This window comes from Xenopus laevis, chromosome 4S, assembly GCF_017654675.1.
Source record: "Xenopus laevis strain J_2021 chromosome 4S, Xenopus_laevis_v10.1, whole genome shotgun sequence".
Lineage (NCBI taxonomy): Eukaryota > Metazoa > Chordata > Amphibia > Anura > Pipidae > Xenopus > Xenopus laevis.
The window spans coordinates 122,792,190-122,805,774 of record NC_054378.1 but is presented as its reverse complement, the minus strand read 5'-3'; positions in this window follow the sequence as shown (position 1 = coordinate 122,805,774).

The window sequence follows — 13,585 nt, the reverse complement described above, 5'->3', positions numbered from 1 at the left end:
ACTGTGGGATAGCAGGTATAGTAGGGAGAGATGGTGTCTATAGTAACAGTGGATAATAGTCTCTGGGAGGAGTGTGACTGTGGGATAGCAGGTATAGTAGGGAGAGATGGTGTCTATAGTAACAGTGGATAATAGTCTCTGGGAAGGGAGTGTGACTGTGGGATAGCAGGTATAGTAGGGAGAGATGGTGCCTATAGTAACAGTGGATAATAGTCTCTGGAAGGGAGTGTGACTGTGGGATAGCAGGTATAGTAGGGAGAGATGGTGTCTATAGTAACAGTGGATAATAGTCTCTGGGAAGGGAGTGTGACTGTGGGATAGCAGGTATAGTAGGGAGAGATGGTGCCTATAGTAACAGTGGATAATAGTCTCTGGGAAGGGAAGTGTGACTGTGGGATAGCAGGTTATAGTAGGGGAGAGATGGTTGTCTATATAGAACAGTGGGATAATAGATCTCTGGGAAGGGAGTGTGGACTGTGGATAAACAGGTATAGTAGGGAGAGATGGGTGTCTATAGTAACAGTGGGGATAATAGTCTCTGGGAAGGAGAGTGTGACTGTGGGATAGCAGGATAGTAGGGAGAGATGGTGCCTATTGTAACAGTGGGGAATAACTAGTCTCTGGGAAGGGGAGTGCTGACTGCTGGAATAGCAGGTATTATTAGTAGGGAGGAGCATGGTGTCTATAGTAACAGGGGATCAATAGTCTCTGGGAAGGGAGTGTGACTGTGGGATAGCAGGTATATGTAGGAAGAGATGGTGTCTATAGTAACAGTGGATAATAGTCTCTGGAAGGGAGTGTGACTGTGGATAGCAGGTATAGTAGGGAGAGATGGTGTCTATAGTACAGTGGATAATAGTCTCTGGGAAGGGAGTGGTGGACTGTGGCAATAGCAGGTATAGTAGGGAGAGATGGTGTCTATAGTAACAGTGGGATAATAGTCTCTGGGGAAGGGAGTGTGACTGTGGGATAGCAGGTATAGTAGGGAGAGATGGTGCCTATAGTAACAGTGGATAATAGTCTCTGGGAAGTGTGACTGTGGGATAGCAGGTATAGTAGGGAGAGATGGTGTCTATAGTAACAGTGGATAATAGTCTCTGGGAAGGGAGTGTGACTGTGGGATAGCAGGTATAGTAGGGAGAGATGGTGTCTATAGTAACAGTGGATAATAGTCTCTGGGAAGGGAGTGTGACTGTGGGATAGCAGGTATAGTAGGGAGAGATGGTGCCTATAGTAACAGTGGATAATAGTCTCTGGGAAGGGAGTGTGACTGTGGGATAGCAGGTATAGTAGGGAGAGATGGTGTCTATAGTAACAGTGGATAATAGTCTCTGGGAAGGGAGTGTGACTGTGGGATAGCAGGTATAGTAGGGAGAGATGGTGCCTATAGTAACAGTGGATAATAGTCTCTGGGAAGGGAGTGTGACTGTGGGATAGCAGGTATAGTAGGGAGAGATGGTGTCTATAGTAACAGTGGATAATAGTCTCTGGGAGGGAGTGTGACTGTGGGATAGCAGGTATAGTAGGGAGAGATGGTGTCTATAGTAACAGTGGGATAATAGTCTCTGGGAAGGGAGTGTGACTGTGGGATAGCAGGTATAGTAGGGAGAGATGGTGTCTATAGTAACAGTGGGATAATAGTCTCTGGAAGGGAGTGTGACTGTGGGAAGCAGGTATAGTAGGGAGAGATGGTGCCTATAGTAACAGTGGGTAATAGTCTCTGGAAGGGAGTGTGACTGTGGAATAGCAGGTATAGTAGGGAGAGATGGTGTCTATAGTAACAGTGGGATAATAGTCTCTGGGAAGGGAGTGTGACTGTGGGATAGCAGGTATAGTAGGGAGAGATGTGTCTATAGTAACAGTGGATAATAGTCTTCTGGGAAGGGAGTGTGACTGTGGATAGCAGGTATAGTAGGGGAGAGATGGTGTCTATAGTAACAGTGGATAATAGTCTCTGGGAAGGGAGTGTGACTGTGGAATAGCAGGTATAGTAGGGAGAGATGGTGTCTATAGTAACAGTGGGATAATAGTCTCTGGGAAGGGAGTGTGACTGTGGGATAGCAGGTATAGTAGGGAGAGATGGTGCCTATAGTAACAGTGGATAATAGTCTCTGGGAAGTGTGACTGTGGATAGCAGGTATAGTAGGGAGAGATGGTGTCTATAGTAACAGTGGATAATAGTCTCTGGGAAGGGAGTGTGACTGTGGGATAGCAGGTATAGTAGGGAGAGATGGTGTCTATAGTAACAGTGGATAATAGTCTCTGGGAAGGGAGTGTGACTGTGGGATAGCAGGTATAGTAGGGAGAGATGGTGCCTATAGTAACAGTGGATAATAGTCTCTGGGAAGGGAGTGTGACTGTGGGATAGCAGGTATAGTAGGGAGAGATGGTGTCTATAGTAACAGTGGATAATAGTCTCTGGGAAGGGAGTGTGACTGTGGGATAGCAGGTATAGTAGGGAGAGATGGTGCCTATAGTAACAGTGGATAATAGTCTCTGGGAAGGGAGTGTGACTGTGGGATAGCAGGTATAGTAGGGAGAGATGGTGTCTATAGTAACAGTGGATAATAGTCTCTGGGAAGGGAGTGTGACTGTGGGATAGCAGGTATAGTAGGGAGAGATGGTGTCTATAGTAACAGTGGGATAATAGTCTCTGGGAAGGGAGTGTGACTGTGGGATAGCAGGTATAGTAGGGAGAGATGGTGTCTATAGTAACAGTGGGATAATAGTCTCTGGAAGGGAGTGTGACTGTGGGATAGCAGGTATAGTAGGGAGAGATGGTGCCTATAGTAACAGTGGGATAATAGTCTCTGGGAAGGGAGTGTGACTGTGGAATAGCAGGTATAGTAGGGAGAGATGGTGTCTATAGTAACAGTGGGATAATAGTCTCTGGGAAGGGAGTGTGACTGTGGGATAGCAGGTATAGTAGGGAGAGATGGTGTCTATAGTAACAGTGGATAATAGTCTCTGGGAAGGGAGTGTGACTGTGGGATAGCAGGTATAGTAGGGAGAGATGGTGTCTATAGTAACAGTGGATAATAGTCTCTGGGAAGGGAGTGTGACTGTGGAATAGCAGGTATAGTAGGGAGAGATGGTGTCTATAGTAACAGTGGGATAATAGTCTCTGGGAAGGGAGTGTGACTGTGGGATAGCAGGTATAGTAGGGAGAGATGGTGCCTATAGTAACAGTGGATAATAGTCTCTGGGAAGGGAGTGTGACTGTGGGATAGCAGGTATAGTAGGGAGAGATGGTGCCTATAGTAACAGTGGATAATAGTCTCTGGGAAGTGTGACTGTGGGATAGCAGGTATAGTAGGGAGAGATGGTGTCTATAGTAACAGTGGATAATAGTCTCTGGGAAGGGAGTGTGACTGTGGGATAGCAGGTATAGTAGGGAGAGATGGTGCCTATAGTAACAGTGGATAATAGTCTCTGGGAAGGGAGTGTGACTGTGGGATAGCAGGTATAGTAGGGAGAGATGGTGTCTATAGTAACAGTGGATAATAGTCTCTGGGAAGGGAGTGTGACTGTGGGATAGCAGGTATAGTAGGGAGAGATGGTGTCTATAGTAACAGTGGATAATAGTCTCTGGGAAGGAAGTGTGACTGTGGGATAGCAGGTATAGTAGGGAGAGATGGATCCAAAACATGTGAAACACATACATTACCAGTTCTTTACAATGCAGTGAGGTATTGCAAAACATGTTGCCGATGATCCAACAAAACCAGTAGATAAAGGTCAACTATTAGACAAGTGACTCAATCCAGTGCTGACATCTCTGATATATTTGCTGAAATATAAATATGTATTTTGAGATTTTATCAGCATATACAGCCAAACGTGTCCGTGTGATTCCTGGGACTCCATCACAACTCCAAATCCTAAAAAAAGATAGATGTTGAAAAGTTGCGACTCATTATCTAGAGTAGAAGGCAAGTTGCCAAAACCTTTATCCTCCTACACTAGTAACAGGGGATTAAACTGGAGATGACATACACATATATAAATATAAATCGCCCTCAGTAGCTCTAAAATGTGATTAAAAGGCATGTGTATTCTTTGTGTATCTGTCACGATATATTAGAGGTCTGGGCTCTATAACGCGGTTGCTCAGCGACTCTTTTTGTCTGTGGCGCAGAGACCGAGATCATTAAAAAGATGATCTTCTCTCACTTCATGCTTCTCATGTAATATTAGAGAGCTGTATATTATCTAATGCAGCATAACACAAAGGCTGTTGGTCTGAGATTAGAAATGCAACTACCCAGAAATTCCAATATCATTTGCCATTCAATAGTAGTTACAGGCAACATTAAAAGAATGCAGTGCCAGTATTGACTTCATAAAATCAATATACAAATAACAAATAACATACAAGTGCGAGGAAACAATGAGTTCGATTTGATAAGGGCATCTTGATATGGTTTACTCCCTACAGGGTCAGATGGTGGGCCCCGGACTTTATGGGCCCTGCCGCCTGTCTTCGGGGGGGGGGGGCAGGGGGGAGACAGATGCTGTGAGGGGTGTCCCAGACGTTGCAAGGGGACCCTTCAAATTGAAGCACCAGTGGGCCCAGGAAACCCCAGGCGATGCTGACTCACTGCAGAGAATCCAACGTATGGGTAGCCACACCTGAAAAATACCCACCTATTGAGCAAGATGTTCCATTTATACCAAGTTACAACTAGAAAATTCTCCTTACCCATAACAAGAGGATTTGCCATTACAACATCACCAGGTCAAGCATTTCACAGCCTCCCCAACCGCACAAAGAGTAACCAATTGTATTTCTCCTGGAGAAAATCTCTTCCTATTGTCCTACAATAGTCCCCTTGCCTTCACTAAGCTATTCTTCTCAACAGAGAACAATCCAAGCTTTGACCCTTCCTATAGTTTCATTATTCCTTTCCCTTAACATATGTTTTTCTATCTCTGAAATATTTACAGAACATTAATATCTTTCTGGGGACTGAGCTGCGTACTCAAGGTGAGGCCTTACTAGCGATCAGCAAAGAGGCAAACTTATACTGTCACTTCAAACAAAAGTCAATGATCTTGTTTTAAATGTAGAGCTATAGTAAACTGAGTATCATCATCTCTACTATGAGCTTACTTTGATATATATTTGTGCTTTGGATGAGACCTTTCTCTCAGGTGTAAGCCCTTGCAACGATGTGGAGTGGAACTGTAACAATGTGCTTATGCACAAGAATTGGCCGCCAGTGGTTCTTAGTTTATTCAACAGAATAATCCACGTAGGGGTTCACAGAAATCATCAAGAACATAGAGCACAGAGGATAGCATATACTCACAAGCACCAATGATCAGCTCAATCCCTGCAGGCAAGGGAACACACACAGCAGCAATTGATGGCACACCCAGCTTTCAGCCTTTTCCCTGAATTGAACCCAGGGGAATCTCTACATCCCTAAGGCTGTACACTTAGTACGTCTGGGCAATTAGTACCAGGGATTTTAATCCCTCTGACTCTCCTCGTCGGAGCCTTAGGTTGCTCAAATAAATAACCTGTCTGTCACTTCTAGAGTGACCTATTACAGAGTATAGCTTATCCTTTACTAGGCCTAATGTACCTACTGTAGGTTCCAACAACCATTCCCTTCCTGTCTGCTTGGTAAGGGCTAAAGCAATGGACCCAGAGCACATGGTTACACAGACCTTTATACTATAGCACAGTGCCATCTACTGGTCACTGTGTGGACACCAAAGGACATAACTTAAGGCAGAATAATGAAATAGGTCCCCATTACGACCCATTTAGGTGTCCATAACACTGGGGATTTGCCTGCCACTATTAATTAGGGTTGCTAATTTACCAGATCCCTACAGGGGGGACCAGCTATTGAAAAAGTGCAGGTACTGTAGTACCGGACCTGGTACTACAGTACCCTCCTGTTCCCCTTTGATGGCGGCCCTGCTGAATAACACTGCCTTGAGTGGCCAAGTCTGTTATTCACAAAACTCCCCCAATTTTTTCATTAAAAAGGCATCCAACACAATTTCATTTAGTGTAAAATTGTCAGTCAAGTTATTTTTACTCAAGAGCATTTGTCAATGATGAACACAATTTGCCAATTTGTTGTTGGGCAACAGGAGGTGTCGTAGTCACATTTATTTCACCCCTCTAACTGCACAGCAAGGCACAGTGTGGCAAAAGTATTTCAAATAGACTTGCAATAGGGCAGGTGGTACAGGGCCCCAGTATGTCTTGCACCCACCAGGGCTTCCGAACTTGAGTGTCTGCATGACCCCCTGTGTGTATGTACTATTAGGTGTTCCTTATACACACATTATCTAGGATGTTCAGTAAGTAGTGATATGCGAATCTGACCCATTTGCAAAATGGCAAAAATTCACAGAAATGCATTGAAGTCTATGGGCGACAAATTGCGTGTCAAATTCTTGATTATGGGCGTCATTTCCGGGCGAAACTCAGAGAAAAATTTTGCTCATTCCGACAGTAAGCATTATGATTATTCATTCGCAAAAAATATAACCCATCAAACTGGTGTCCAATTAGTGGTCCTTGAAAATACCAGATACTAAAAAAATATACAGAATATTCCACCTTCATATTGATGTTAAAACCTGCAGAATCTTCCATTCTTCCAGTCCAAACTAAAACAGAGACATTTCAGATCAATATTAAACATGAAACTAATGTGCAATTTGCTCTGGGATGAAACACAAACTGGGCGACTCTCGACTTTTGTATTACGAATGATGATTTTATGGGAAAATACAAGGAAGCCGGCCAAGCTGTCTGACATGGCACTAGTCCCAGTATTCAAGTCTTTGGTGGCAAATAAAATATTCTTTACATTATTTTCTAATTCCGTCTCTCCCTTGCCAGGCTCCTCCGTGTTATATTTTCCAAAAGTTCTCAAACATTATTTTTGACTCACCATCTGTTCTAATAGCTGGATATACTGGACATCAAAGGAGGAACGGAACATCTGCAATCCAAGGACACCAAACTGTCTAAACGCAAATGTCAGGAGATTTTGGGATTAACAATCTTGCAGTTTTATCAAGACATTAAAATGTGTTTAGTACAGATGGATTGCACTGCTATCTCAATATTTCAGTTGTATTATCCTCTGCAATGTAGTTTTCAAGTTTTCTTTTTTTAAAATTGCATTATGGATGTTTCATATAATGGGATAGTTGTTTTAGTGGCAACGTATCTACAGAACCTGGTGTTGGGAGCTCCAAGGGAATTTATATGAAGTTGCCCTTTCCTTTGCTGCTTTAACAGCCTCTACTCTTCTGGGAAGGTTTCCAATAGATACTTGGTGTGAGATTTGCTTCCATTCAGCCCCAAGAGCATAAGTGAGGTTGGATAGTGATCAGCCCTGACGCCTTCTTCTTCTTCTCTACAATGCTCCTGAATGCCGCTTCCGGATTTCTCGTGACTCGGGTATTTCGGCCTTCTTTGGTGTGCCGCATGACGTCATCGCGGTTGGTGCAAAATTCAATTATTTAAAGGCGCAAATGTCCTATTCCCAACGTAAAGGTCTATTCCTATAGTTCCTGGGTGTGCTTCTCTAAGTCTATTCTTGTTCCTGACCCTTAGCTGTTCCTGTTCTGCCACCTGTACCGACCTGTGCCTGTATTTGACTATTCTCTGGATCCCGATTTTGTAACACGTTGGTGTTTGGTTTAACCTCGACTTGTGACCTCAACTACACTTATGTTATCTGATTTGGTACTGCATTGCCCGTCTGGTATTGACCCTGCCTGTTTCACATCTCGCTGTCTGCTCCCCCGTCCCTTCTACATACATTTGGTTCCCTAGCCTGCTTAGAACCCTCTCCTTGGTCCTCTCACATTTAGTCCTGGCGGCATCTGAGCCGTGACCCGGTCCTTGGAGTTAGTTCTGAGTTTGGGATACCTTTACGTTACACTGACATGTCAACAATAGAAAAGATAGTGAAGTTCAATTCATCACTCCCGAGTCCAATGGTGATGACATTTAGGGCAATACCACACCACCAGATTAATCGGCAGTGATAAATCTCTTCTTCAGAGGGCCACAACTTTCCTGAAAATGCTTTCCCATTGGCAATAAAGTGAATCGCTGGTAGTAAAACCCATGTTTTGCTTCAGTCTGCCAAAATATTTCCTCTTGAGGCAATTTCAGGCAGATGGTGATTCATTTCTTGGTGTGCCATCAGCATTACACCACTTGTGCATGTAAATAGTTGTTAATGTTCTTTTCAGAGGCAGTCTGGAACTTGGCAGTGAGGGTTCCAACTTTGGACATAGGATTTTAGAATGGTGTCTTGGATCTTGGCCAAATAATGGATGTAAAGGCCCGCAGGGGACCTCTTGGTTTCTGGCTGGCTTTCGTAACCACTTGCCCAATGAGGCAGTCAAGAGTTTCTCTCACCTCACAGATACAGTTCAAAAGGAAGTTATCTGTCCTAAATGAGTCCAGATCCTGATATATTCCATTTTATTTGGTCATGTCCTTTAATACTTAACTTGTGGTCAGAAATTGAAACAGTGATTTCAACGACACTAGATATTTTATTGAAGCTTAATCCCTTCCTTTGTTTAAGTCTTCTAATGATATTGGCAGCTCTGTTAATTATAAAGGGGAATAGAAAAACTGAACACAATTAAGTTTCTATAGCTTTTATTTGCTGCAGTTAGAAGGTCTCTCATTAAATAGTGGATTAGTAGGCTGACCCCCCAAAAGTTGATGCATTTAATGATTTATATGACTTATGTTCATTTGAGAGTATCGACTTTAGATATGGTAACAACATGGTCTCTACTTTAAATTACTGGATAACTAGTGATGGGCGAATAAATTCACGAATTTGCGGCCAATTTCCATGTTTCGTGAAACTCTCGTGAAAATTTGTCAGCATCAAAGGATTTTTGACGAAAAGTGACTTGCATCAAAATAGCAGCGCATCAAAACTATTGAGACGTCCATTGACTTTAACGTTGGCGTCAAAATTGACGCAAGTGACTTTTACGTTAGTTCTCGAGTTTCACAAATTTTTCGCCATTTCGCAAATTTTGTTGGAAATTCGAAAACTTTTTGGCAAAGAGAAACGGGAGAAAGTCGCCCATCACTATGGATAACAAAGACATAAAACATTTCTTATTTAAGATTGAACTTTAATTGAAACTGATGTTTTGAGGTTATGGCAAAGCTTTATTATTCTGTATTATTCTTTTATTATATTTTTCTTGTATTTTATTTCTTCTGACCTCCCATTAATTGTTTCATTTTTCCCATGAAATATGCATTATCTTATGACAGCCTTATCATTGTCTGTATGAACAGAAATATGAAATAAGAGCCTGCAAATATCTACCATTTCTGTGTGATGTGCTGAAATGGCCATTTTAAAGGTTAATGACACAGTTTTATAAAGTCTTGGTAAGATATCAGCAAATCATTTCTTATAAAGACCTAATAAAAGGACCTCATTGGGTACTGACACAAGACTGAAACTGGAAAGATATAGTAAAAGGTAAATAAGTCTACATTGACCTCTTCATATTTCGTTAGACAAATACCTTAATCCATTTGTGAGAAGGTATTACTGGTATGTGTCCATTATATATAAATCCACTATGCAGAAACCTCAGAATTACGCAAACGTCTTCCATATACTCCATTTTCATCAAATAATTAAATTCGAAAAAAAATATTTCCTATTTCTTTGTAATAAAAAACAGTAGGGATGCACCGAATCCAGGATTCGGTTTGGGATTCGGCCAGGATTCGGCCTTTTTCAGCAGGATTCGGATTCAGCCGAATCCTTCTGCCCAGCCGAACCGAATCCGAATCCTAATTTGCATATGCATATAAGGTATGGAGACCCAAATTAGAGAAAGACCCTTTATCCTGAAAACACCATTCCCAAGCATTCTGGAAAACAGTTCCCATACTTGTACATAGCCCTGTTACTAATGCAGATCTTTGCAGAGAACTAAAATAGAGACCTTCAATATCATTTCTCTCTTGTTCAGTGTTTAATTGGAGAAGCCGAGTGCATTGTGCTCCCAAGTTCCAACCTGGCCACATGTTCATATTTCCAAAGGTCACTGTTCTCTCACAGACTGGCTCCATACTATTATTTTATGTACACACAAGGGGGGAAGACATTAATTGCCTGTGACTATATCTGCCATGATGGCAGCCACCGGGCCACTTCCAGGAAAAAATGCAACGCAGAACATCTGTCAGGTATGTAAGTTGGCATTAAGTCATAAAATGTCAGGAATGATGAGCAAACATAAATGGCGATATCACAGAACAAGAGGCAGAGTGCAGGACAGTAATTATGTCATTCCTTTCTTAAATTGGGTTTATTTTGTTGGCAGGGTAAAATTCAGGAGAAAAAAATGTACATTATTTGGAAGTTCTATGGTCTTTTAAGGTGTGTTTGACAAGTTCTCAGTCTTGTCCAAATATGTAGAAGATTTCTTTTCAATTAGTTCTGCCCACTTTTAATTTAATGTAAATTGGCCTCAATTAGAGACTGAGTAAGGTCAACAAAATGAGTTCATACCGCTTAAACAGTCTGGATCAAACCCCAACAGTCTGGTGTGTGTGATAGGATACCTGTATTGCCTGGAGAAGATCAATTGTCTCTTCTCTTTCCATCAACTTCATTTGTCAATGGTGGGAGCAAGGTGCAACGTTGTTGAGATTCCTCAAATGCACTTCAGGAAGGGAAAGATCCAGTGGGCGCATATATTATTCCAAGGGCTAAGATTCTGCAGCAGATTTAAAGTGAGTAAATTCTTTTAAGAATAGCTGCTAAAGTATGGTCTATCCCACTCTAAATGTTCTGATCTTTTGATTGATAGTCATGCAAATATTATAATGCTCTGACTGGCTACAGGCTGGTTCATCCCTATAAATATTCCACTGGTCTTACTGACCTCAAGTTGGTGTAGCCTGCTAGTAATGTTTGTTATAATGGACTTCATGATAAAATAATATTGGTAATAGTTATCCAAGCAAGTTTGGAAGTTCAGCTTCTATCTGTTACAATAAACAATCAAGAGTCTGTGCAACAGTTGAAGCCTTTTGGATACAAGGCTATGCAACAAAGGAAGGAACAAGGAACAAGAGACGTATCTGGAAAAAATACCTTTAGGGTGGGCTACATAGACATAACACTACTATACATGCACACAGAGACATAGGTTAGTACACTTTATATAAGCCTTTTATGCTGGATGCTTCTCTCAACTAAAATTTAGATCAACTGTAATAACTTGTCTAACTTGATTGTACTAATTAATTGTAGTAAGAACAAACCTTTATGATTAAAAGCTACAAGAATCATTGATGGTTATTATATGTGTTTTAACAGGTGTTTAGACTTTATTGGCCTTAAGGAAGCCTGACAGATTATAGCTGCAAACCCCGGCATTTAGGGGGGCTTGATATAGAGTGGTTCATAGTCAAGAAAAGTCTTACAGGTTATTATTGCAAACCTGGCATTTAGGGGGCTTCATATAGAGTGGTTTATAGTCAAGAGAAGTCTTACAGGTTATAGCTACAAACTCAGCATTTAGGGGGCTTATTATAGAGTGGTTCATAGTCAAGGAAAGTCTTACAGATTATAGTCACAAACCTGCCATTTAGGGGGCTTCATACAGAGTGGTTCATAGTCAAGAAAAGTCTTACAGGTTATAGGTGCAAATCCGGCATTTAGGGGGCTTCATATAGAGTTGCTCATAGTCAAGGAAAGTCTTACAGGTTATAGCTACAAACTCTGCATTTAGGGGGCTTATTATAGAGTGGTTCATAGTCAAGGAAAGTCTTACAGATTATTATCGCAAACCTGGCATTTAGGGGGCTTCATACAGAGTAGTTCATAGTCGACGTGAGCGTGTGTGACGTCACATGCACAATATATGCCAATATGTGACTAATAATGACCCCCACATCACACCCAATCCTAATGCTCTTTATACTCATTGGGGGTCATTTATCAACACTGGTCAAATGTGCCCATGGGCAGTAACCCATGGCAACCAATCAAATTGCTACATGCATTGTTCTACTTGCAGTTGGCTTTAAAAAGCTCACTGATTGGTTACTATAGGTAACTGCCCATGGGCAAATTTGCCCAGTGTTGATAAATGAGCCCCATTGTCTTTATCTCATTCCCCTGTTTCACTTTCCTTTGAGACACTACAGCAGCCTCTAAACAGAAAGACAAATAATAAGAAAGAAAAATAACCTCTGATGGCTGCATTGCGTAAAATGATGTCAAAATCAAGTTCAAATGCACATAATGTATTATAAATTTACCCAATAAATAGGCTATTTCAGATGGCACTCAGAGCTGGCATTTTCCTCCTCGGCTTGCAGGATGGTCTATTAGTAACAGTGAAACAATAAAACAACATTCTGCTCAGCGTGAAGCCACTTTCCAGGGCTGTCATATAAAAGATTTCTCAGAGCGGAAAGTGAATATTGAAGCTATTTCCCTATTTTATAAGTTTATAAGCTGAATGCACCATAATTATCTTTTATGCCAATGGGACTCGTCATAAAGATCTGCATCTTCGCTGTATATCACTAAACCCAGATGTTAAACAAGAATACAGGTATGGAATCCATTATCAGTAAACCATTACCTTTATCTAGAAAGCTCCGAATTATAGAAAGGCCATCTCCCATAGACTCCATTTTATCCAAATGATCTACATTTTTAAAAATGTATTTCCTTTGTCTCTGTATAGGTATGAGATCAGTTATCCTGAAACCCATTATCTAGAAAGCTCAGAATTACGGAAAGGCTGTCTCCCATAGACTCCATTTTATCCATATAATCCACATTTTTAAAAATGTATTTCCTTTTTCTCTGTAATAATAAAACAGTAACTTGTACTTGATCCCAAAGATAAGATATGATTAATCCTTATTGGAAGCAAAACCAGCCTATTGAGTTTATTTAATGTTTATATGATTTTCTAGTAGACTTACGGTATGAAGATCCAAATTACAGAAAGATCCATTATCCGGAAACCCCCAGGACCCAACCAATCTGGATAACAGATCCCATACCTGTAATAATAAAGCAGTAGCTTGTACTTGATTCAAATTAAGATATAATTGATCCTTATTGGAAGCAAAACCAGCCTATTGGGTTTATTTAATGTTTACATGATTTTCTAGTAGACTTAAGGCCCCTGATACACGGGCCGATAAAAGCTCCTGACAGACCAAGTCGGCAGCTAATTGTCCCGTGTGTGGGGCCCTCTGATGGGCTTCCCCGATTGAGATCTGGCCTAAAGTCGGCTAGATGTTGATCAGGTAGGGTTAAAAATCCCATTGGATCGCGGCCACATCTGTTCGTTGATTCTGTCCCACAATCCGAATGCCTCCATTCTGATCCGGTCGTGGGGCCCTAGGGCCTAGGGCCCATGATCGGATCAGCCCCTTATCGCCCATCTCAATGTGGGCATATCAGGGAGTGATATGGTCATTTGACGACATCACCAAACGAGTGGTTCTCCCTGTGCTTGGCCACCTTTAAGGTATGAAGATCCAAATTACTGAAAGATCCATTATCTG